Genomic DNA, 26,564 nt, shown 5'->3' on the forward strand with positions numbered 1-26,564 from the left:
ACTTTAGCTGCCCTCCACTCTGCAGGACTATTCCACAAACAGATAACCATCAATGTTTCCAATACTTTACAACCATGTCCTAAAGTACTTGGAAACTAGATTATTTGTCCCTGCTGATTTAACAAACTTTAATTTTTGCAGAACCATTTCCATCCAAACACTGATTTCCTTCAGTACCTTGCTCTGCCAAAGCATTGGGGTCACCAATATTTTTGAGATATATTTGAGAATTCATTTGCGCAGAAAGGTTCAGAATAAGTTTATAATTGGTCTTCATCTCTTTGTTTCAATTAGAACATAATAACAGTTATGTGGAACTTTTTTTTAGATTGTGTGGAACTTTTTTAGAACCCTCTGAAGAGTAACCCACCCAGACCCATTTCCCTCTGACTGATGCACTTAACACTATGGACAATTTAGCTTGGCCAATTCACATGACCTGCACATCTTTGGACTGTGGGAGGAAACCCGCACAGACATGGGAGAATGTGCAAACTCCACACAATCGCTCAAGGCTGGAATCGAACCTGGGACCCTGGTGCTGTGAGACAGCACTGCTAACCACTGAGCCACCGTGCTGCCCTAAACTTCCTCAAATGTCATCTGGAAGTCCAAATAAATAGCACCCATTGGCATTCCCTTATCTCACACATTAGCGACCTCTTTAAAAAATGTAACTGGGTTAGTAAAAGATGTCTGACCCTGTTTAAATCCATGCTGACTCTCTCTGAGCAGTTCATATTTGTCAGACATTCTGGATCTAAAACCAGATTCAATCACTTCCTAACAAGAGACATTCAATGGAGATATTCATTGTGAATGAGGTTAGTAAACAGCTAGCACTGACACGAGGGGCTGAACAGCCTCCTCCTGTACTGGAACCTTCTCTGTCACTTTGACTGTAACATTCAGATAGGAACAGGAGCTGGGCTGCAACTTCAACAATGAGTTCAATGTGGACGGATGGAGTGTCATTAATGGGGAATACATAGTGTACATTGTGTCCAGGAGCCTCTCGAAAAGGTGCCTTTCTCTTTCTCCCTTTTCAGCTCCAGGGCTGGCATGAAGGAGCTGAAAGAATCTTTGGTGAAGAAGTTTCTGGAAGGTAAGGGCTGTGTGAAGGGTTTCAAACATGGCTAATGATTGCAGCTCCTTGTTCAGTTTGCTCCTCCCTCACGACTGGTCAAGCCATGTAACCTCCTGTCACACTGAGTGACATTGCAATCAATATCATAGTGTCAGTGCCAGCAAGCAGCAGCATAACAGTCTGACCCACTGGGACAGGCATCACTGTCTGACGTCAAATAATGGAGCCTGAATCCCCTCCCCCATGCTCATAAACCCTACAGCATTGAAAATATACTGACACCCAACCCCTTCGATTAAACACTGACCCACAGAGAACTCCTTCAGAGGTTGAAGTCAGCATCAACACTGAGAGAGAAGGAGAGGGAGAGATGAGGTGAGGCAAAGACAAAGAGAAGGAAGGGGAAAGAGAGAGAGCAAGAGAGACAGACAGACAGAGAGAAAGAGAGAGAAAGGGAGAAAGCGATAGAGAGAGAGAGACAGCTCCTCCTTCCCTTCCTCCCAGACAATGCTCTGTCTGATTGGATTCTCATTGTTGTATTTTCCCAATTCTGGACGAGACTCCACCTTCAGATCCAGCATTCCAGCACATTCCCAAAACTGATATCCAGATCCGGAGTGGACCTGTTCCTCTCAAATATCGATTCCATTGATGACATTCCACTGGATCCCTTGCTGCAGGGAAAGAATCAGCCAGGGCCGTATTCTTCAGCCTTGGAGAAGAATGACGGGATATTTGGAGTGTGAGTTTGATGATGTAAATGTGGACCATTGCAGCAAAGACATTACAGATGGTTTGTACAGACAGCAAAGCCCAAACCAGAGCATTGTGTCAATCAACACAAAACTCATGAATGCTTCAATAAAAATGATTATTAATGTGATTCTCAGAGATATGTCATTATTCTAGTTACAATTGACTCTTTCCCAGTGAAGGGATCCACCCTGCTGAATATTAGATACAGCTGGACTTTGGAGAGATATTGGGCAGATGGAATGTAATGTGGGAGACATGAATCACAAAGTTAGTACGCAGCTACAGCAATTGAATCCGGAGGCAGATGGAGTGTTGGTGCTCCTTGTAAAGGGAATGCAATCTAAAAGCAGGGATATTTTACTGCAGCTGTACAGGGGTTAGGGTTAGGGGCTTGGTGAGAGCACATCTGGAGTATGGTGTCCAGTATCAGGCTCCTTATTGAAGAAAGGACAGGAACTGCATTGGAAGTAGTTCAGAGATAGTTCCCTTGACTGATTCCTGGTATAGAGTGATTGTCTTATGGGCAAAGGTCAAACAGGTTTGGAAGCTGATCACTGGAGTTTAGAAGAATGAAAGGTAATCTCATTGAAATGTACAGAATTCTTAAGGGGCTTGACAGGCGAAATGCTGGATGTTTCTCTTCATGGGAGAATAAGGGCGACACACAAAACCACTGGATAACCAGTAGGACAGTATCCAGAACATAGGAGGACCAGAAAGCTGAACTGCATGTATTTTAATGAAAGGAACTTGACTAGTAAGGTGGTTGAACTGAGAGCATTGACCAGCACGTGGGAATATCATATTGTTGCAATTGCTGAGATATGATTGAAGAAAGATAGGATTGGCAGCTCAAAATTCCAGGGTAGAGAAGTCTCAGGTGGGATAGAGAGAATGGCAGAGAGGTGGGTGTATTGCATTATTGATAAAGGACACCATCACTGCAGGATTGAAGGAGCATTTCTTGGAAAGCTCTTCAAATGAGGCCATCTGGGTAGAGCTAGAAATAAAAAAAGGACAATCACTTTGCTGGGATTATACTACAGGCCTCCCAATAGTCAGGTGGAGAGAGAGGAGCAGATAAGTTGGCAAATCACAGAGAGATATAAGAGGAATAGGGTTATATTAGTGGGGAATTTCAACTTCTCTAACATGAACTGGCATTGCCTTTGTGTGAATGGTGGAATGTTTAAAGTCCATCCAGGAGAGCTTTTGGTGCCAGTACATAGATAGTCCTGCTAAACATGGACAGAGCTGGACTCAATCCTAGGTAAGGAAGCCGATCAAATGGTTGGAGAGTCAGTGGGTGAGCATTTTGGAGATAGTGAACATAACTCCATATGTTTCATCGTTATTATGGAAAGGAATAAGGGTAGTGCAGAACTTAAATGTCTAAAGTGAGGCAAGGCCAATTTCAAAGACATTAGACAGGATCTGGCAAATATAGACTGGGAGCAGCTACTTACAGGTCGGTATACATTTGGAAAGTGGGAATCTTTTTAATGTGAGACAGTGAGAATTTAGGGCCAGCTTAGAAAGAAAGGCAAGCACAGCAACTCCTGGGATCCTGGATGTCAAGGGACATGGATAGTTTGAGAAAGAAAAAGAAGGAAGCATATGTCAAGTACAGAGCATCAAACACAGGGGAGGAACTTCAGGAGGAGAGAAAGTGTGGGGATTTACTTAAAAAATTGGAAGGCAAAGAGGATCCATAAAATATCTTTGTCAGCCTGATCCCCTCACCCCAGAATACTTAGGAAAGTGGCACTAGAAAGAATAGCTGCACTCGTGGTCATCTTTCAGAATTCTAGACTCTGGAGCAGTTTCTATGGATTGGAGGGTGGCTAACATAATCCCACTATTTAAGAAGGGAGACAGAGAGAACACAGTGGTTTTTGTAAACCAGTTAGCTTGACATCAGTAGTGGAAGAAATACTGGAGTCCATTATAAAAGATGTGCAGCAAATTTTGTTGTAACCTGCACCTTATGAACCGGCAGTCTTGAGAAACCGGCAAAATTTATATTCCTCAAATGCCACAAAGATTAATATATCATTCTTTACAATTATTATAGTTGAAAAAAAAACTAGTTTCATAGTTATTATGGAACGAGATAAGGGCAGTGCAGAAGTTGTGTCTAAATTGTCAGGAACAAGAAAGAAAGAGTCATTAAGCTGAACAAGAAAGTTTGCAATTAAAGAGATGCCCAAGTTAAGTACATACGTCACATATTGAGAGAAAAGGGATTTGCCTGGATTCTGGAAAGGCAGGAGTGGAAGCAGTGATGTGGTGACTGACAGATGTGAAAACAATGTAAGGATTTGTTGGATTCATCAAATACAAAGTGCCAATTTCTAACTAGAGTGATAATCACAATGCTAGCCAATTATTATCATCCCAACTGCTGGTATTATTGGACAACACAGATCTCAGACTGAAACACAAACAGAAACTGCGAAAGAAATGCAGTTGGTCTGCAGCATCTGTGGAGCATAAGAACATTTAGAATAAGATTTTGATTTAGTAATAAGACCTCCTTACACGAAAGAAATGAAGATAAAACATACTGACAGAAGGTATGTGGGGTGGCATGGTGGCTCAGTGGTTAGCACTGCTGCCTCACAGCACCAGAATCCCAGGTTCCATTCCAGCCTTGGGTGACTGTCTGTGCGGAGTTTGCACATTCTCCCATGTCTCTGTGGGTTTCCTCTGGGTGCTCAGGTTTCCTCCCATAGTCCAAAGATGTGTAGGTTAGGTGAATTGGCCATGCTAAACTGCCCATGGTGCTGGGTGCATTAGTCAGAAGGAAATGGGTCTGGGTGGATTATTCTTTGGAGGATTGGTGGGGACTGGTTGGGCCAAAGGGCCTGTTTCTACACTGTAGGGAATCTAATCTAATCAAAAACACAAATTCAAAAGATTCCAAAACACACAGCAAAATAAAATCCTTCCTTTTCGAATGTCATTGCTTTATAATACTCAAGTAACAGGGAGAAGGGGTTCATTTCTCCATCGCATCTTTAGGTTTAACTGAACTGTATTTTTCAATTAATTGTCTTAAAGTTTGATTGCCTTTTCCTTGGTTAATACTTCACTGGCCACAGGTGAAGTGCCAGACTGGAGGATTATCAATGTGGTTCCTTTGTTCAAGGAGGGCAACAGGGATAGGCCAGGCAATTACAGACCAGATAGTCTGATTTCCGTGTGAGGGAAATTATTAGAAAAAAATCCTGAAGTCCAGGATTAAGCAATACTTGGAGAGGTAGGGATGCCAGTATTGATTTGTTTGACCAAGGTCCCATATGAAAGGCAGTCCAGATGGTAAGGGCCCATGGGATCCAAGGCAAGTTGGCAAATTGGATCCAAAAGGGGCTTCCAAATATGAGCTGAAAAATGTGTTGCTGGAAAAGCGCAGCAGGTCAGGCAGCATCAAAGGAGCAGGAGAATCGACATTTCGGGCATAAGTGTTTTTTGCAGGAGAATCGATGTTTCGGGCTTAAGTGTTTGATGCTGCCTGACCTGCTGCACTTTTCCAGCAACACATTTTTCAGCTCTGATCTCCAGCATCGGCAGTCCTCACTTTCTCCTTCCAAATATGAGGCAAAGAGTGATGGTGGAGGGTTGTCTTTGTGATTGGAAGCCTGTGACCAGTGGTATATGACAGGGATTAGGGCTGCGACACTTTCTATTTGTAACGAATTCACTGCAATTGTTTAATTAGAAAGTTTTCAGATGCCACATAAATTGGTGGTGTTGTTGATATTGATTTGATTTTTATTTTATTGTCACATGGACTCAAGTACAAAAATATAGGAATACAGAGAAGTGTATGTAATGTCGCCTTGCAACATGCCATCTTCGCTACAAGGACCGAGGTACAGAATCTTAAGAAAAAGGTAGAAAGAAAGATTAAAGTTAAAAGTTACACGTTACAGACCCTTTCAGTTTTAAATAGAAAATAAAGAAATTCAATCATTAGTCTTCCTTTAAGCGCTCAGCTGCCATGGGATCATATTTTGAGTCATCGTCTCCTGACCAAAAGTCCACACTGAGGCCGTGTGGGCCAAGAGACCACCATTATACAGCAAGAGACCACCCTGTGAGCCGAGAGACAACCGTGCTGAGCCACTGACAGATCGCCACGTTAGGTCAAGAAGCCAACATGCTGGGCTGAGATGCTATCAGATCGAACTGAGAGGCCACCATCTTGGACCAAGAGGCCACCACATCGAACTGAGAGGGCACTACATTGAACCGAGAGACCACCATGTTGAACCAAGAGTCTTCCTCACCAGGCTGGGATGTCTCCCTGCCAGGCTAGGACACTGCCACATCAAGCCCAGAGGTCATCTCAGTGAGTCTGCACTGGTCGGAGGCCTGGTGTCTGAGGTTGGGAGTCCATGGCCGGGAGAGGAAATAAGCGAAAAGGACAAAAGAAAAGGAAAAAAAAAGGTGGAATAGAAAGAAGAAAAGGAAACAGATGGAGTAGATGAACTTGGTCTGAAGCGTCCTACTCTGCTGCCATCTTGGATTACTGGGTCTCAGACTACAGTCTGATATTGATCAGCTGGTAAATTGGGCAGAGCAATGGCAGATGGAATTTAATCCTGATCCATGTGAGGTGATCCAATTTGGGAATTCTAATGAGGGAAGGATAAACACAATAAAAGATATGTGCCTTGGGTGTCCTTGTGCATGAATCATAGAGGTCGACAGGTACAACAAGCAATTCGGAGGGCAAATGGAATTTTGCCCTTCATTGCTACAGCGATTGAGTTTAAAAAGCAGGGAGGTTATGTTGCAGCTGTACAGGGTGCTGGTGAGGCTACACCTGGAGTACTGCATGCAGTTATGTTCTGCTTAGTTGAGAAAGGATGTACTAGCATTAGAAGGTATACAGAGAAGGTTCGCCAGGTTGATTCCGGAGTTGAGGGGGTTGGCTTATGAGAGGAAACTGAGTAGACTGGGATATATTCATTGGAACTTAGAAGAATGAGGGGGGATCTTATAGAGACATATACAATTATGAAGAGAATAGATAAGACAGAGTAGAGAGGATGTTTCCACTGGCAGGTGAAACTAAAACAAAAGGGCATAGCCTCAAAATTGGGGGGAGCAGATTTAGGATGAAATTGAGAAGGAACTTCTTCACCCAGAGCGTCATAAATCTTTTAAATTCCTTTCCCCGTGAAGAAATTTATGTCACTTCAGGAAACGTTTTAAAGCTAAGACAGTTTTTTTTAACAATAAAGGAATTAAGAGATATGGTGAAAGTGCGGGTAAATGGAGCTGAGTCTATGAAAAGATCAGTCATGATGTTATTGAATGTTGGAGCAGGCTCGAAGGGCCAGACGGCCTACTCCTGCTTCTAGTTCTTATGTTCCCTGGGAATGCTGAGGAACAAAGGGACCTTGATGTACATGTCCATCGATCCCGGGAGGTATCAGCACAGCTAGACAGGGTGGTGAAGAAGGCATACGGGATGCTTGCCATCATTAGCCAGGGTTTAGAATATAGGAGCAAGGAAGTCTTGTTGTTACTTTACAGAGCATTGGTTAGGCCATATCTGGAATACTGTGTACAGTGCTGGTCATGAAACTGTCGGAAGGGCATGATTGGATTGGAGAGGCTGTCGAGGAGATTCACCAGGATGTTGCTTCAAATGGAATGTGTTGGTTGTGAGGAGAGACTGGATAGACTGGGTTTGTTTTCCTTAGAGCAGAGGAAGTAAGGGTGAGTCTGATTGAGGGATACAAAAATATGAAAGGCACAGACAAAGTCGATCGTGATAATCTTTTCCCCATGGTAGACATGTCTCAGACCTAAGGGAATAAGCTTAACATGATGAAAAAGTGGTTTAGGGGGGGTTTGAGGATTTATTTTTCCCCAGAGGGTGGTAGAAATATGGAATGTGCTGCCTGAGAAGGTGGTGGAGGCAGTTCCTCTTACAACATTTAAGACATATCCAGACGAGCACATAAAACACCAGGCCATGGAAGGCTATGGACCAAGTGCAGGCAAATGGGGGTGATTAGTGTGGTTTGATGTTTACTGGTCAGCATTGACATGATAAGCAGAGGAGCCTGTTTGTTTGCTGTATGACTCTATGCCTATGACGAGAAGGATGTGGAAGCATTTTCATGTCTTTTGAGAAAGGTTCAGACATCTTTAACTAACCCGGTTACACTTTGTTTGGAATTCCCGAATGTGGGATATAAGGGAATGTCGATAGATATTGTCTATATGGAATTCCAGAAGACATTTAAGAATGTTCCATATAAGCGACATGGAATCAGATGGAAGTTGAGAAATGCATTTACCTTGGGTCAGGAATGGGCCTGGAGCTAGACACAGAGAGGAGGGAGAATGTGTGTGTCCTCCAATGAGCAAGATGTGAGTAGTGGTGTCCCAGGGACCGTGGTGGGAGCTCAGCTTTTCACGATATTTCTCAATGACTTGTATGAAGAAATAGAGAACCACATATCCAAGGTTGCTAACCACACTGGCAGTGAGGCAGCTTGGGGGAGCTTACAAAGATGGGGAGGGTGGAAGGGCAGAGAGCAGCTTGAAAACAAGGATATGAATATGAAAATCGAGGTATTGCTGGACTGGGATCCAATGTTGGTCCGTGAGGACAGTGGGAGGGAATGGGGGAATGAGACTTGGTGCAAGTTCGGATATCGGTAGCACGGTTTGGAATGAGCCGAAGTTTACGGAAGGCGGTGGCTATGATGTCGGCTAGTATAACATTGGAATGGCCATGTTTGTCGTCCCCATGATGAAGCTGAGATTTTCAATGGCTGATCTTTGTGATGTGGAGGATGCGGGCTCAGATCAACCTCAAAGATGAGGCCCAGTTTGCAAAAAATCTGGTTGAGCAGCAGACAGTGCTCAGGGAGAGAGATGGAGTTTGTGTCGGGAGCTGAAGAGGATGGCTTTGATCTTCCCAATGTGTTTCCCAGTGAGCTTGGCTCCTCAGTCCTGACTGCTCTTAGCTGCTATGATTGTCACTGATTGGACACTTATTATTAGAGATTCTGACCACAGCAGAAAGCCCCAGTGTAAAAAATAACTGCAAAGACTGTCAGATCGCAAGGTTGAAACTTCACCAAGAGAGGAAGTGAAAGAAGGAGCTCGGAGCAGCTGGACATTTGTTACTGAGACGGGAGAAAACTGTGAACCGTCTGCACTCCCTGGAATCTGACAGCACAGGGGGATGGCCATTCAGTCCATCATGGCTGTGAGTGACCCAAATAGTCACCCTGTTCCTCTCTCTCCTCATCTTTCTTTTTTAGCTGGACCTCTGATTCCCTCTTGCAGACCTGGGTCTATAGCACAAGACTGCCCCTAACCTGGGCTCCAAATTGGTATCTCATTCATTCATTGGGAGTCAAACTGCCTGGGCTGGGAAATGAAGCTCAGGACCCTTAAAATTCCCTCTCCCCTCCTGAGGGACACTTCATTTGGTTTTGCATATTCACTTGTGGGAAGTGGGCTTCACCGGCTGGGCCAGCATTCTTTACCCTGTCCCTAGTTGCCTTGAGAGGGTGGTGCGAAGCTGCCGTCTGGAATTGCTATAGTCCACAAGCTGTAAGTTGACCCACAATGCTCTTGGGGAGGGAATGCCAGTATTTTAACCCAGCAAGACTGAGAGAACAGCGACATATTTCCAAGTCAGGATGCTAAGCTTTTCTGAGGGAAACTTGCAGCTCACAGAGTTCCCGTGTATCTGCTGCTCTTGTTCTAAATGGAAGTGGACGTGGGTTTGGAAGGAAACCAAAAGAACTTCAGATGCTGTAAATCCGAGACAAAAATGGAAATTGCCGGAAAAGCTCAGCAGGTCTGGCAGCGTCTGTGAAGAGACATTAGAGTTGACTTTCTGGGTCACATGATGCTTCGTGCTCAACCCGAAATGTTAACTCTGATTTCTCTCCACAGATGCTGCCAGATCTGCTGAGCTTTTCGTGCAATTTCTATTTTCCCATATGGGTTTGGAAGGTGCTATCTGAGGATCTTTGGAGAGTTTCTGCAGCGCATCTTATCAATAATACACGCTGCTGCTGTGGAGCATTGGTGGGAGTGGATGCTTTGTGGATGTGATGCCAATCAAGGAGCTTGTTTTGTTTTGGATGGTATCAAGCTTTTTGAGTGGATAAGAAAGAGAGAGGATATGATAGACAGAGACAGGAATGGATTAGAGGGATATGGCCCAAATGCAGGCAAATGAGACTCGTTCACTTCAGAAAACCTGGTCAGCATGTAGAAGTTTGACTTAAGGGTTTGTTTCTGTGCTGTATGACTCTGTGACACGATCAATCTATGAATGTTGTTGGAGCTGCACCCATCCAGGTAAGTGGGGAGTATTCAATCACACTCCTAACTTGGTCGATGGGCTTTGGGGGAATCAGGAGGTGATTTACTCGATTCAGTATTTCTAGCCTCTAACCTGCTCTTGTAACGATGGTGTTTTTGTGGTGAGTCCAGTTGAGTTTCTGGTCAATGGTACCTCAGGAATGTTGATAGTGGGAATTCAGTGATGGTAATAGTATTGACTGTCAAGGGGCGATGGTTAGATTGTCTCTTATTGGTGATGGTTATTGACTGGCATTTGCATGACACCGATGGGAAATACTGCTTCTGAGATGAAACCTGGATATTGTCCAGATATTGTTGCATTTGAACGTGGACTGCTTCAGTATCTGAGGAGTTGAGAATGGTGCTGAACATTGTGCAATCTTTGGCAATCATCCCCATTTATGAGCTTGTCTTATGTTGCAATATCTGTTTGGAGTCTGTCCTATTTAGCATGGTGATAGTACCACACAACACAATGGAGGGGATTCTCAATGTGAAGGTCAGACTTTGTTTCTGCAAGGACTCTGTGATGGTCACTCTTACCAATACTGTCAAGGACAGATGTATCTACAGCCACAAGATTGGTGAGGATGGGGTCAAGCATCTTTTTCCCTCTTTTTGGTTCCTTCACCACCAGCTGCAGAGCCAGTCCCTCAGCTACGTCCATTAGGAACCAACCAGCTCGATCAGAAATGCTGCTGCCGAGCCACTCTCAGTGGTGGACATTGAAACGCCCCACCCTGAACACACTCTGTGCTGTCACCACCCTCAGTGCTTCCTCCAAGTGCTGTTCAACATGGAGGGGAGACTGATTCATCAGCCGAGGGAGCAAGATATCTTGTAATCACCAGAAGGTTTCCTCGCCCATGTTTAACCTGGTGTCATGAGTCTTCACAGAGTCTAGAGGCTTCCCAAGGTAACTCCCTCCTGACTGTAGAGCACTGTGTCATCAGCTCTGCTGGGTCTGCCTTTCTGGTGGGACAGGACACATGCAGGGACAGTGATGGTGGTGTCTGGGACATTGTCTGTACGGTATGGTTCTGTGAGTATGACTGTGTCAGGCTGTTGCGTGACTAGTCTGTAAGACAGCTCTCCTAAATTTGGCACTAACCCCCAGAGTCAGTAAGGAGGATGGAGCAGGGTAGACAGGGCTGTTTATGTCTTTGCCTTTTTGGTGACGAGATCGATGCCTGTGATCCGTCCGGTTTTAATTCTTTGTTGAGACGTCATAATTGATACAACTGAGAGCCTGGCTCAGCCATTTCAGAGGGCAGTTAAGGGTCAACCACATTGCTAGGGGACAGTTCCATGGACCCTACAGTACATTCTGTCCTCCCCCACTTCCCCATTCTGTATGTGGAAGGCTGAAGCCTGTCAGCAGGATATTCAGCTGCAGGAGTTATCACAGCACCTGCACAATGATGTCCCCACATTAATTCAATGCAAAACTTGAATTCACGTCGTACCTTCGATGTCCAAACATTCCAAGAATGTGCACAAAGTTGCAGTAAGAGGAATGGGGGAGGGGGTGGATGAACATAAGAACTCGGAGCAGGAGCACGCAATTCAGCCCCTCGAGCCCACTCCACCATTTAATACAATCATGGCTGATCCCATCTCAGCCTCAACTCCACTTTCCTGCCCACTCTCCATCATCCTCTAACCCATTATTCATTAAAAATCTGTCCATCTCCTCCTTGGTATGAGACAGGGAAGGGACCACTCCATTTCAGAAAAGACTGACCATGGAAGGGGAAGGAGAGGGGAAGGGATTGGAACATGTTGTGAATGGACAGGATGGGTCAGTGGGTCAGAGTCTGTCCTGTCCCTCCAGCTCACACTGATGGCCTGAGGATCTCCTCTCTCTGCTGGGCCTTCATGGAATGAGGTTTATGAACAAACCAGTCCCCAGTGAGAATAGGCCAACAGCACAGAACTGTCCTTTGTTTGACAAGAATATGTCCGTCTTCCTGACAGAGGCCAAACCCTGGTCAATGTGGAAATGGGCCTTTACTCCAGGAGAAGACATGCTTCTGGGGTCAAGGGTTAACATCCATTTGTGGGGCAGAGCAGAGGGAGATTTATCCTGCATTCAACTGTCACCACCTGGGATACTGTGAGAAAGAGAGAGAAGCAAGACAGAGAGAGAGATGGAGGGTGTGTGAGAGAGAGAGAGACAGAGGCAGAGAGAGACTCTGTGTGTATGTGTGTGTGTGTGTGTGTGTGAGAGAGAGAGAGAGAGAGAGAGAGACAGAGATACAGGGAGAAGCACTTGAGACAGTGTGGGATATGTGAGAGGACCAAGAGGGAGATAGAGGATAGAGGGAGGTAGAAATGGTGAGGCTCAGGGATACAGAGACAGATGTGAGTCAGTGTGATTAAGAGAGATGGAGAGAGAGAAAGAGACAAGGAGAGGACAAAGAGACAGGATGGGTGTGGAACCAAGCATGAAGAGAATTGAGAGAGAGGGTAGGGTTGAGTGTGAGAGCAAGAGGGACACGTGAGTATGGGTAGATACAGAATGACAGAGAGGTAGGGAGAGAGACTGTAGACTGGAAGGTAGAGAGGGAAGGAGAGAGAAAGAGGGAGGAATGGAGAGGGACAGATAACAATCGGAGGCTTTTCGTTGAAGTGAGAGAGGGAGCAAGTGACAGATGGAGAAACAGAGATTATGAGATGGAGTGAGAAAGCATCAGTGAGTTGGATAGAGTGGCTATGAGACAGAGTGAGACAGAGTGAGAGAGAGAGAGAGAAAGAGAGAAAACATGGGAGAGATTAATAGTGGGAGAGAGAGAGGTAGAGAGAAAGACGTGGCAGATGTGAGACAGAGAGAGGGACAGGTCTCTGGTCACCACATTCTGTGAAGGATGTGATTGTACTTGAGAGGGAGCAGAGGAGATTTCCCAGGATGCTGCCTGCGATGGAGGGTCAGCTATGAGGAAAGATTGGAAAGGTTGGGATTGTTTTCCTTGGAGCAGTGAAGGCCGAGAGGGAACCTGATAGAGGGGTATAAGATTATTTGAGGCAGTGATAGGGTGGGTAGGAAGACACTTTTTACATGAGTAAAGGACTCAAAAACCAGGAACAGAGACTGAAGGTAACACAGACATAGAAACATAGAAACCGCAGCAGGAGAAGGCCATTCGGCCCTTTGAGCCTGCTCTGTCATTCAGTATGATCATGGCTGATCCTCTCTCTCAAAGCTATATTCCTGCTTTCTCCCCATTCCCTTCATGCTGTTAAAATGCAAACAATTATCTCTCTCTTTTTCTTGAATATATTCAGTTCCTTGTCCTCCACAGCCTTCTGTGGTAGAGAATTCAACAGGTTGACCACCCTCTGAGTGAAGAAATGTTTCCTCATCTCAGCCCTAAATGGTCTATCCTGTATCCCCCTGAGAGTGAACCCTGGTTCCAGACTCTCCAACCAGGGGAAACCTCCTCCCTGTCCAGCCTTGTTAGAATTTTATACATTTCAATCAGATCCCCTCTCATCCTTCTGAGCTCGAGTGAGTCCAGGCCCAGTCGAGTTGGAGTGTGAGAGGAGAGTTGAGAAGAAATGTTTTCACCCAGAGGGTGGTGGGAGTCTGGAACTCACTGCCTGAAAGGCTGGTTGACTCACAAACTCTCATGACATTGGAGCAGTGTTTAGATATTCACTTGTGTTGCTGTAGCCTCCAGGGTAATGGGCCAAGAGCTGGAGGATGGGATTAGTGTCAACAGATCTTTGTTTACCAGCACAGACACAATGGGCCAAATGGCCTCAGTCAGTGCTGTTCACATCAATGACTCTCTGAGATAGACAGAGAAAGAGAGAGAGAGAAAAGAGGAAGTGTGAGGGGCTGACGTGGCTCCCTCTGCCTGATGCCATTTACATACTGAGGAACACCCAGTCAGACTCTCTCAGGCTGCAGCTTTATAAAGCAGAGCCCAGTGAAGGGAGAGTTTATCAGGAACCAGGCACAGGGATAGGAGCACACACCATGATTTCACACATCCAGCTGATCTGGCCCCTGGCATTCTGTGTCGCAGGTACAAATCTCTCTCCTTCCACCTTGAATCTTTAGCTGCTCTCCATTTCACTCCAATTCCACTGACTTGTGATTGAAGGGAAAATGCTGAAACCAGAGGAATGCTCAGTGTCTCCAACAATCTCTCATTTGACAGGCTCTTTCTGTGACAGTTCTGACTTCACTGTGTTTCTCTCTGACCCCTCAGGTATCAGTGGGGACATCATCATGACCCAGTCTCCCCCGGTGCTGTCAGTGGGACTGGGCCAGACTGCAACCATCACCTGTAAATCCAGTCAGATTGCCAGTAGTAATGTTGAATGGTTCCAGCAGCAAGAAGGACAGAAACCCTCTCTCCTGATCTACAATGCAGCATCACGATTCACAGGAGTCTCCAACAGATTCACCGGGACAGAAGTGTCCAGCACACACTTCACTCTGACAATCAGCAACGTTCAGAATGAGGATGTCGCTGATTATTACTGTCAGCAAAGTTACAGCTCCCCTTACGTTCGGTAAAGGAACCAAGCTCAGACTGAGTAAGTAAATCCTTTCAATACTGGAACTTCCTAAAACACAAATGCTGAATTGTTGAAGGTGTTAGTGGGGAGCTGCAGTTAATGAAATGGTTGATTGAGGAGCACTGTGTCCAACAGGGTGTCCAGCTGTATTTCTTTAGTTCCGTTTGCCCGGATAAGCAGCAAGATATAAGTCAGTCAGTTTTACTCACCGTGTGGAGGAACTCTGTCCATTTGCAGCCTGTGGTCCCATTCCTGCAGCATGCAGTGAAATCAGTGAGTAGCCTCCTGCCAGTCTCAGTGTGTCGGACACGGGCAGAGTTTGATGTGAGCTCTGGCTCCTCTGATCTCACTGTCCTCAGCAGCAGCAGCAGCAGCACAGTGAGACACCGAGCTCCCATCTCCCCCAGCTTTAACTCTGCTCAACCACGCAATCACAGAATTGTTACAGTGCACAAGGAGGCCATTCCACCCATCCTGTCTGTACTGGCTCTCTGAATGAGCAATTCACTGAGTGTCATTCTCCTGCCTTCTCCCTGTCACCCTGCACATGGTTCCTTTTCAAATAACAGTCTCATTCCCTTCGGAATGTTTCAATTGAAGCTGCCTCCACCACACTCTCAGGCAGTGCATTCCACACCTTAACCACTCACTGGCTGAATTTTTTTTTTCCTCATCTCACTTTTGATTCTCTCACTAATTACTTTAAATCTGTGCCCTCTCCTTCTCAATACTTTCATGAGTGGGAACATTTTTTCCCTATTTACTCTGTCTAGACACATCCTGATTTTGAATTGCTCAAACAAATTTCCACTCAGCCTTCACTTCTCCAAGGAAGACAGTCCAAATTTGTTCATAACTGACTTTCCTCATCCCTGATCCTTCCATGGAATTTTGTTTTTACCCAATCTGCAAAATATTCACATCCTTCATGAATTATTCCCCTTATCTATTCCAGTAGTCCCATTTGCTTGCATTTAGCTAATTTCCCCCTATACAGTTCCTGTCCATGTACCTGTTCAAATGTCTTTTAAATGTTGTTATCATACTCATCTCTACGACTTCCTCTGGCAGCTCATTCAATGCACGCACCACCCTCTACGTGAAAGAGATGCACCTCAGGTCCCTTTTGAATCTTTCCCCTCTTGCTTTAAACCTCTGCTGTTTAGTTTTGGACTCTCTTACCCTGGGGAATAAACCTGAGCTAGTCATCTTATCTATGCCCATTACGATTTTATAAACCTCTAAAATGTCACCCAGCAGCCTCTGACCTTCCAAGGAAAATAGCCCAGGCCTAACCAGCCTCTCCTTATAACTCAAACCCTCTCGTCTCGGTGACATCCTTGTCATCCTTTTTAAACCCTTTCCAGTTTAATGACATCCTTCCAATAGCAGGGTGACTGGGAATGTGGCCTGATCAATACCTTGGAGAGTCGTAACAACTCCCACACGTAATGCTCTGACCGATAGAAGCAATTGTACCAAATGCTTTCGTCACCATCCTGTCTCCATGTGACACCAGTTTCAATCCTCTATGTGCCTCCACCCCTTGACAACACTCCCCATGGCCCCACAATTAACTGTGTTAGCCCTGGTCTGGTTTTTGTACCAAAATGTAACACCTCCCTATTATCTCAATGTGTAATGTAAATGTACTCTCAAATAGCCTTCTTCATTGTCCATGAAACTACCAATGTTAGTGTCATCGGCAAACTCACAAACCATGGCACCTATATTCTCATTCAATTTGTTTCTATAAATGATGAACAATGATGAACCCAGAACCAATCCTTTTGCCACACCGCTGGTCACAGGCTTCCAGTCTGAACAACAACCACTCTCTGTCTCCAACCATTAAGCCAATTTTGTATCAGTTAGCTTGCCCTCCCTGGATCCAACTTGATCTAACTTACTAACCAGTTGTCCATGCAATACCTTGTCAAAGGTCTTGCTAAAGTACATGTAGGCAATGTCTACCACTCTACTCTCAGCTATCTTCTTGGTCATGTCTTCAAAAAACTTAATCAAATTTGTGAGACATGATTTCCCACTTACAAAGCCTTGTGGACTATCCTTAATCAATCCTTATCTTTCCAATGCATTTAGATCTTGTCTCTCAAAATCCCCTCCAACAACTTATTCCCCACTGATAGCAGACTCCCTGGTCTATAATTCCCTGGGTATTCCTTGCAGACCTTCCTAAATATCAGCACAACATTAACCACGCTCCAGTCTTCCAGCACATCACCCGTGGCTGTTGATGATACAAACATCTCCACAAGGGGCGTCACTGTCTCTTCCCAAGCTTCCCACAAAGTACTGGGATGGAGCTGATCAGCTCCTGGGGATTTATCTACCTTCATGAGTTTAAAGAACAGATTACAGCATCTCTTCTTCTGTAATATGGACTCTTCTCAAGACATCAACACTTTTTTCCCGAATTTCCTTCTCTTCCATGTCCTTCTCAACCGTAAATACTGCGGCAAAATATTAGATTGGTAACTCATTCATATTCACTTTTAAAATAAAATATGAAAAATTCTAAGAGTGATTTGGAGGTGATCCATGGGATATGATCCATGATCTTTACTTTACTCTAGATTGTCCTTTGTCCTTTTCCACGGTCACCCTGAACCTTATGATACAATGATCACTCTTCCCTAAATGCCCTCTCACTGACACTCGATCTACTTGGGCCTCCTCATTCCCAAGATCCAGGTCTGGCAGAGCTTCTTTCTGATTGGAATGGGAACACACGGCTGGAGAAAATTCACCCGAGCACACTCTCACGACTCTGGCCCCTCTCTGCCCTTCACACTGCTCCGATTTCATTCTATATTCTGATAATTAAAGTCACCCGAATGTGTGCTGTGAATTTCTTGCAGATTTCTTCCTCTACATCCTTCCCTCTAGTTGGTGACCGACAGACTGCACTGAACAACCTGATTGCACCTTTTTGTTCCTTATCTCGAACCAAATCGATTCTGCCCTTGACCCCTCTGGGACATCCTCTTTCTCCAGCTCTGCACTGATCTCCTTAACCAATCCCACACCTCCCATCTTCCTCCCCTTTTCCTATCTTTAGTGAACACCTTGTATCCAGGAATATTTAACACCCAGTCCTGTCCTCATTTGAGCCTTATCTGTAAGAGCAACAACACCAGATTTCCACTTGGTAATATGCATCTGTAACTCCCCAATCTTATTCCCCATACTCCACGCAGGCCCCTACATGCACACAGTCAGTTGGATTTCGAAATTATTACGCTCTCCCTCACTGTGACCCGGCCAAATAAGTTATTATTGCTTACTTTGGAGTATCTATCTCTTGCATGATTCTGTTTTCCTTGGTGTTCCTCCCTGATATTTCCTCTTGGTTCCCACAGCCCCCACTTCCATGTTCATTTAAACTCTCTCCAACAGCACCAGCAAATCACCCCACAAGAAGCTCAGTTCTGTTCAGGAGCAACCCATCTGGTCTATAGAGGTCACATCTCCCACAAAGTCATTCCTAATGTCCCAAGAATCTCAAGCGCTCCCTCCTGGATCACCTTTCCAGCCTCAGATATACCCTGTTTTATTCACCTGTTCCTATCCTCACTTGCATTGGTCACTGGGAGTAATCCAGAGATTCAGAATTTTGAGCTCCTGTTGCTAATTGCCTCCAGAGCTCCCTAAATTCTGACTGCAGGACCGCATCCCTTTTCTCCCTCTGTCACTGGACCACAACTGCTGCCTGTTCCCCCTTTCCCCTCAGCGTGCTCTGCAGCCGCTCAGTGACATCCTTGACCCTGACACCAGGGAGACAACATACAATCCTGGATTCCCATCTGCAGCTGCAGAAACAACTATCGATTGCCCTCACTCTCAAATCTCCTCTCACTATCGCTCTTCCAGTCTTCCTTGTACCCCCCTGTACAGCTGAGCCCCCGTGGTGCCGTGGACCTGGCTCTGGCTGCACTCCCCAGATGAACCATCATTCTCATCAGGATTCCAAACTGAATCCTGGTTGGACAGTGGGATGCATTCAGAGGATTCCTGTACTAGCTGTCTGGTCCTTTTGGACTGTCTGCTGTTCCCCCATTCCCTCTCTCCCTGTATATTCTGAAGCTGCAGAGTGACCACATCTAGAAACGTGCTCTCCACGGAGCTCTCAGCCTCACGGACGCTCCACACTGACACCAGCTTCTGCTCAATCTCCGGAAACCTGGAGCTCCAATTGCTGTCACTGACCACACTGCCTACACTCATGATATTCCAGGAGATGGGAAGCATCCTGAAGTTCCCACATGGAACAGGGTGCACACTCTCCCCACTCCCTGGTTATCCCTTGATAAAGTTCTGATGACAAACAGCTCCAGCTGGGCTCAAATCCAGGCCTTTCAGTGTTCCAGGGTTTTGCAGAGTCTGTTCAAAAGACAATATGATAACAGAGCAGAATTAGGCCATTCGCCCCATCAAGTCTGCTGTGCCGTTTGGTCATGGCTGATGTGTTTCTCACGACCATTCTCCTGCCTTCTTCCCATTATGTTTGATCGCCTTCCCAATCAGGAACCTATCAATGTCCGTCCGAAACACACTCAATTCCTTCACCTCCACAGCATGAGTTCCACAGATTAACCACCCTCTGGCAGAAGAAATTCCTCCTCATCTCAGTCCTAATGGATTACCCCTAAATTCTGTGGCTGTGCCCTCTGGTCCATGTTTCTCTTACTGGTGGAAACATCTCATCCCCGCCCACCCTATCCAGGCCTCTCAGTATTCTGTAAGTTTCAATGTGATCTCCCCATGTCCTTCAGAACTCTATCAAGTACACATCCAGAGTCCTCAATCTCTCCTCATCAGACCAGGCTGTCACCACCAGGGTCATCCTTATAAACCTCCTCTGGATCTCCCCCAATGCAAGCACATCCCTCCTTAGATACAGGTCCCAAAACTGTTCACAATATTCCAAATGCAGTCTGGCCAGAGTCTCATACAGCCTCAGCAGTACACACCTGCTCTTGTATTCTAACTCAGTTGAAATGAATGATAATATTGCATTTGTCTTCCTAATTGCCAACTGAATCTACATATTAACCTTAAGTGAAATCTGAAAGAGGACTCCTAAGTCCCTTTGGGTTTCAGAATGCCAAATTTCCCCATTTAAAAAACAGTTTGAGCCTCTATTGTTCCAACCTAAGGGCATAACCTCATACTTTCCCACTTTGTATTCCATCAGCCACTTTTTTCCCCACTCTCTGAGCCTTTCCAAGTCCTTCTGCAGCCTCTCTGCTTCCTCAACTCCCTCTGTCCCTCCCCTCATCTTTGTGTCATCAGCAAATTTAAGAACAATGCCCTCAGTTCCTTTTCCCAGATCGTTAATATATAATTAATTGTTACATGAATAGCTGAGGTCCCAACACTGCCCCCTGCTGAACTGCACGAGGCACCAGCTGCCATCCCGCAAAAGACCCATTTATTTCCACTCTCTATCCCATGTCAGTACCGGGCCCCAAACCCCGTGGGCTCTTATGTTATTTAGCAGCCTCCTGTGTGGCAACTTGTCAAAGGCCTTTTGGAAACCCAAATAGATCATGTCCATTGGCTCTCCTTTGCTAACTTGCTCATTGACTCCGATTATTACATTGAATTCCAGCTTCTCCCTCTCGAACTGCAGGGTGAATTCTAACGCATTATGGTCACTGCTCCCTCAGGGTTCACTCACCTTCAGCTCCCCAATCAGGGCTGCCTCATTACACATCACCGAATCCGGAATTACCTGTTTCCTAGTGGGTCTACCACAAACTGTTCCAAAAAAGGCCTCTCGCAGACATTCCATGAATTCCTTTCCTTGAGATCCATTCCCAAGCTGACTTTCCCAGTCCACCTGCATATTGCAGTCGCCATGATTATTGTAATAATCCCTTTCTTACATGCGTTTTCTATCTCCTGATTTATTTTCTGCCCCACATCCCGACTACTGAGAGGAGACTTGTACATAAGTCCCATCAAGCCCTTTGCTATTTTGTGGGTATTTAAGTTGACTCACACAGATTCTATGCTTTCTAACTCCATATTTCCGCTTGCTGTCGATGTAATTTCAGTTCTTCCTGACAGGATAAACCTGCTCCTCCCTCACCCCACCCCCACCCCCTTCAGATGTACCTATCATTAGAAACATGGAAACATAGAAAATGGCTGCAGGAATCGGCCACTCGGCCCTTTGAGTCTGCACCACCATTCAATATGATCATGGCTGATTACCCAATCTCATTATCCAATTCCCACTCCGCCCCCATATCCCTTGATTCCACAGATTCACAACATCGGAATAACTTAACCCTTAATCTTCGACTGTGACCCCTAGTTTTGGATTTTCCTAATATCAAGAACATTCTTCCAGCATCAAGCCTGTCAAATCCCATCAGGATTTTATATGTTTCTGTGAGATTCCTCTCATTCTTCTAAATCCCAGTGAGTACAAGCCCAGTCGATCCAGTCTTTCCTCATATGTCAGTCCTGCCATCCCGGGAATCAGTCTGGAGAACCTTCGCTGGACTCCCTCAATAGCAAGAATGTCCTTCCTCAGACTAGGAGACCAAACCTGCACACAATACTCAAGGTGAGGCCTCACCAAGGCCCAGTATAATTCTGCAAGACATCCTTACTCCAATACACAAATCCTCTCACTGTGAAGGCCAGCATGCCATTAGCTTTCCTCACTGCCTGCTGCACCTGCATGCCCCCTTTCAGTTACTGTTCCACCATGATACGCAACTCTCATTGCACCTCACCTTTTCCTAAACTTACACCATTTATTAATAATCTGACTTCCTATTTTACCACCAAAGTGGATAATCTCACATTTACCCAAATTATATTGCTTTTGCCAAGTATTTGTCCACTCAGCCAGCCTGTCCAAGTCACTCTGCAGCCTCTTAGCATCCTCCTCACAGCACACATTGCCACCCAGCTGAGTGTCATCTGCAAATTTGGAGGGATTGCATTCAATTCCTTTGTCCATATCATTTATGTATATTGTGAACAGTTGGGGTCCCAGCACTGAACCCTGTGGGTATCCCACTAATCACTGCCACTTTGAGAGGGACCCATTTATTTCAACTCTCTGTTTTCTGTCCGCCAATGAAGTCTCTCTTAATGTCAATACATTACCTCTGATATCATGAGGTTTAATTTAACTCACTTTTGAACTTGTCAAAAGCCTTTTGAAAGTCCAGTCACACAACATCCACTGGGTCCTGAGGGAGGGTCACTCAATCTGAAATGTTAACTTCAATTGCTGTCCACAGATGCTGCCAGACCTGCTGAACCTTTTCATCAATTTTTGATGTCCACTGATTCAGCCTTGTCCACTCTCTACTGATCACATCCTCAAAAACTTCCAGGAGATGTGTCAGGCCTGATTTCCCTTTCGTAAATCTATGCTGACTTGGTCCGATCCTGTCACTGCTTTCCAAATGCTCGTTTACTGTATCTTTAATAACTGACTCCAGTGTTTTCCTCATGTATAATTCCTCATTTTCACTCTCCCTCATTTTATTAAAAAGTGGGGTTACACTGGATACTGTCCAGTCCATTGGAATTCTGTCAGAGTCAACAGAATGTTGGAAAATGATCAACAATGTGTCCACTATTTCTACACCCACTTTCTTAAATACTCTGATGAGTTGCTGGCCCCTGGGGCCTTACATGTTTTGATACCATCAGTCTCCCAAAACCATTTCCTGACTAACAAGGATTACCTTCAGTTCTTGCTTCACACTTGACCCCCTATCCCCCTGCATTTCCTTTCAATAGGATGTGCATCCCTGGATATTTAGTTCCCAGCCCTGATCCCCTTGCAGCCACGTCCCTGCACTACAGGCTCATTTACCTTGTTTCATAAACTCGATGCATCGAAGTACAACACCCTCAGTCATGCACTGACTGCCTCCTTCTCATAGTTATCTCCTTTAGAAATCACAGAATCCCTACAGTGTGGAAGCAGGCCATTCAGCCCAGACTGACCCTCCAAATAGCATCCCACCCACCCTACAATTGCCATGGATAATCTTCCTAACCTACACATATTTCTGGCAATGGGAGGAAACCCAAGTGGACACCGGGAGAATGTGTAAACCCCACACAGACAGTCAGTTGGAATTGAATCTGTGTCTCTGGAGTTGTGAGACAGCAGTGCTAACCACTGACCCACCATTCCACCCTGCAGGGCTTCAATTTCGATTCTTGATCCTTTCCATACTCTCTATCCTATTACTTGGTCTGGATGCTTTAATAAAGTGTCCTGTCCCCCTACCTTCTTTAATTAGTTTAAATTCCTCAGAAACTTGATTTCCCTTGGTTTGTGTGGTACCACTTTGTCTACATTATTCCGAATGTTTCATGCGTTAAGAGACAAAACCTTTAAGCTTGTTCGATATTGTTCTTCCCTGCACTTTTAAGTTTCCTCAGTACAATATGACATTCACAATACTCTGTCCCTTTCCTTTTATTTTCTGGTAACAATCAATCCCATCACTAACCAGTAATCCTCCCTTCTCCTTTAACTTTCATTTCCTCATTTTCCATCCAACTGTTCCAGTTACTTTCTCTTTGAATCGTATTCAGGCTGATACTTATTCCTGAACAAACATCACTCAAAAATATTCCTTGGTTCATTGTTGCTTGTGGTATCTTGCTGTGTACAATCTGGCTTGTACATTTCCTACATTATAACAGTGACCACATTTCAAACAAGTCCCACACGGTCTGCAAATGTCTTTGGGACAGCATGGATCTTTCTTTTCTTTGGATGAACTGGGAGTCTTTCAGATGTGAAAGATGCCATTCCAATATTGCACAGTCCTCCTCCTGAACTAGTTTCTGCTTGGTCCCTCTCTTTTGTGAAAACAGACCAAAAGTTTTCATGAGGAACCATTTGTCCATCTTCCACCACCGCACACAAGTTCCCTTCCTGCTCTCGAATGGGCCTCATACATTCCTTTATTCACCTGTTCTTTCTGTGATTATAAAACATCACTGGGATTTCTCAGACTTCATTTGGACACATTTCATCCTCTTTGCTTTCCTCAGGTCCCGGTAAATTTCACCCCTGCATTTTGTCTTTCAGCCACTTTTACCCAATCCCTGGCTAGTTCAGTAAAATGGTTTGTTCCCAAATGAAAACTTTTACACTTGCTCCATGGTTCTCCATTTCCATCCCTCCTCTCAATCTCACTGAGTTCTGATCATTGTCATGAAAATGCTCCCCCATTGATAGCCCTTCCAGCTGCCCACATTCATTCCCTAAACAATGATCCAAAACTGTCCCTTCTCTTTCACCATCACCTTCTCAGAGGCAATTAGTGTTGGGCAATAAATGCTGGCCCTGCCAGTGACACTCACATCCCAAGAAGCAATTTTAAAAGTCCCTGTCCTTTTATGAGGTTTGTTAGGTATTGAATATAAATGTTCAAATGGATTGTTTTGCCAGTGAATGTTCAGAGTTGAAATCCCTTTGAATGGCAGGGATTAAAATTGTTTGTCTTATCTTTCAGGCCATGAGAACTCTCAGCCGAAGCTGACCCTGTTGCCCCCCTCCCCGGAGCAGGTCAATGCCAAGGGCACTGCCACCCTGGTGTGCCTTGCCAATCACTTCTATCCCGATGAGCTGGAGGTGCAGTGGAAGAAGGATGGTGCAGTCATTTCGGACGGGGTTCAGACCAGCAACTACCTGCGAGCTTCGGACAGCACCTACAGTGTCAGCAGCCTGCTGACCCTCTCTGGGTCTGACTGGGAGTCCAACGCTCGCTTCTCCTGTGCCCTTACCCACGTGACCCTCCCCTCTCCCCTCAGCAAGAGCATCAGGAGATCAGAATGTGTGTAGAGGGTTCGAGACAGTCCACAGAGGAGACACAACTTTAAATAGAACAGGGCTGAGCTGGCAGGACAAAGGTCATTGTCAGCACTGAATTTCAACTCTCTTCCTTCTTGGGATTGGCTCGGTGACATTTCTGAGGTTCAGGGGTTAAGGCAGGTCATTGGGATCAAAAGGAAGCTTTACTCTGTATCAAACCCCGTGCTGACCCTGTCCTGGGAGTGTTTATGGGGACAGTGTTGACTTGTGATGCCAAGTAAAACCTCTCGAAGATGCTGAAAACTGTCAGCTATACAAACAATGTGAACCTCTGAAATCTCTGCCTCAGTAAACCAGATCTCCTTCCTGCTCAGCCGCCAGTTCGAATTTAAGCTTCTGTCATTACTTAAAGGGACAGGATTCTCAGGTTATTGAGAAAATCTCCACAAGTGTTTTCCTCAAGCTCCATTGTGGCTGTGATTTTGAGCAGTTTCTTCTGTCTGGGCTGTTAATTGCAGTCTTTTTTCTGTCAATGTAAATCTGCAAAAAGGAATAAAGATCAAGAAGATTCAGTCTCTGTCTCGTGTGTGCTTTGGAAATGGCCAGAGCTACTGGGAACCCTGCATTGATGAATATGATCAGCAGCATCTTGTTACTCAGAATAACAATTTCACAGGTTTTGGGAAATAAATATTACTTAAATTAGACTTGGGTTTTCTTCACTCTTAAAATGCGATGGAATGGTCCCATGTGTCCCTTGGATTCAGTCCCAGATTCCACCGTGGCTCTTTCATTCAAACACAGCATTAGCACACTGACACCACATTCAGAGGGCAATCCTGAGATGGGGCAAGTTTGGTTCTTGATTGTGGGGAAATGGGGGCTGGGTGTGAAATGTCCAGTCTGAAGCTGGTGGGGGTACTTTATAATGAAGAATAGAAACTGATGTCAGGATAAAGTCAGGTGTTGATGGGAGTGAGGAATAGCTCAGTGATCTGTCTCCAGAATCCACACACTACACGCATCCTTCTGTCAGACCCTGAAGGCAGAGAAACTGCTCCTTGACAAACTATATTTCTCTATCTTTCCCAGAAAAGGTGAAGTATTCTCTGCCTCAGTGATTCCCTGGGACAGGCCATTTTAAAAAGGGCTGTGGGAAGGGAACTGTTGCCTCTCAATGACAAAGCCAATGGAAGGATGTGGAGCTGGCTCTGTGAAATATCAGGGCATAGAGGATGACACCAGAAGCAATTCAATGTGGTCGCTCTCTCCTTTGCAATTGCTAAACTGGTAACAATTACTTTTTGCTCACAATTTGCTCTCTCGAATTTGATCCACTTGCCTTTCTTACTTTGCTTTTTTTGACTTCAGTCTGTGGGTAGTTCCATCAAAACCCAATCTCCTCACACTCATCCTGGCCCCTGAAGAGATTAGAGACAAACTGCAAATGCTGGAATCTAAGGTTGACAAGCAGGAGGCTGGGAGAACACAGCAAGACTGGCAGCATCAGGAGGTGGAGAAATCGACATTTGGGTGTAAACCTTCTTCAGGAAGTGGGGTGGGTGGGTGTTGGGGGAGCTGCAGATAAAGGGAGTGGCTGGGGCAGGGTGGTTAGGTGGGGATAGGTGGAGACAGGTCGAGGTTAGGACATGGTTGGTCGAAGGGAGGGATAATTCTGGATTCATCTCTCCCATCGACCAATCAGGTCATACTCTCTATCTTTCTCAACCTATCCCCACCTCACCACCTCGCTCCCACCCACCCCTTTATCTGCAACTCCCCTGACACCTACCCTCCCCCTTCCTGAAGAAGGGTTACACCTGAAATGTCGACCCCTGAAGAGATTAGACGAGGTTATTTCATTGAATCAAATCATTGAGCCCATCAATCCTGAGAACAGATTCCAACATTGAAGTCCCATTTTCTAGTTGCACATGTAAAGTCTCTTTCAGGCTGAAAGAAGGAAGCTTTCGATTGAGAAATGAGTGAGCTTAACCCAGG

At 45.3% G+C, this 26,564-nt stretch overlaps 1 long non-coding RNA gene and 1 pseudogene across 1 annotated transcript; both read left to right on the top strand.

The window, feature by feature from the left end:
- The window catches only part of LOC148149211 (centrosome-associated protein 350-like), a 741,086-nt pseudogene that overhangs the window by 155,275 nt on the left and 559,247 nt on the right, over positions 1–26,564 (top strand).
- Positions 14,158–25,129, top strand: LOC148149212 (uncharacterized). The gene is made up of 3 exons (XR_015758224.1): positions 14,158–14,229; positions 14,416–14,746; positions 24,265–25,129. It is a non-coding gene; the product is annotated as an uncharacterized LOC148149212 (long non-coding RNA).

Source organism: Chiloscyllium plagiosum, unplaced genomic scaffold (assembly GCF_037043375.1).
Source record: "Chiloscyllium plagiosum isolate Xiang-an unplaced genomic scaffold, Cpla_swu_hap1 HiC_scaffold_9, whole genome shotgun sequence".
NCBI classification, from domain to species: domain Eukaryota; kingdom Metazoa; phylum Chordata; class Chondrichthyes; order Orectolobiformes; family Hemiscylliidae; genus Chiloscyllium; species Chiloscyllium plagiosum.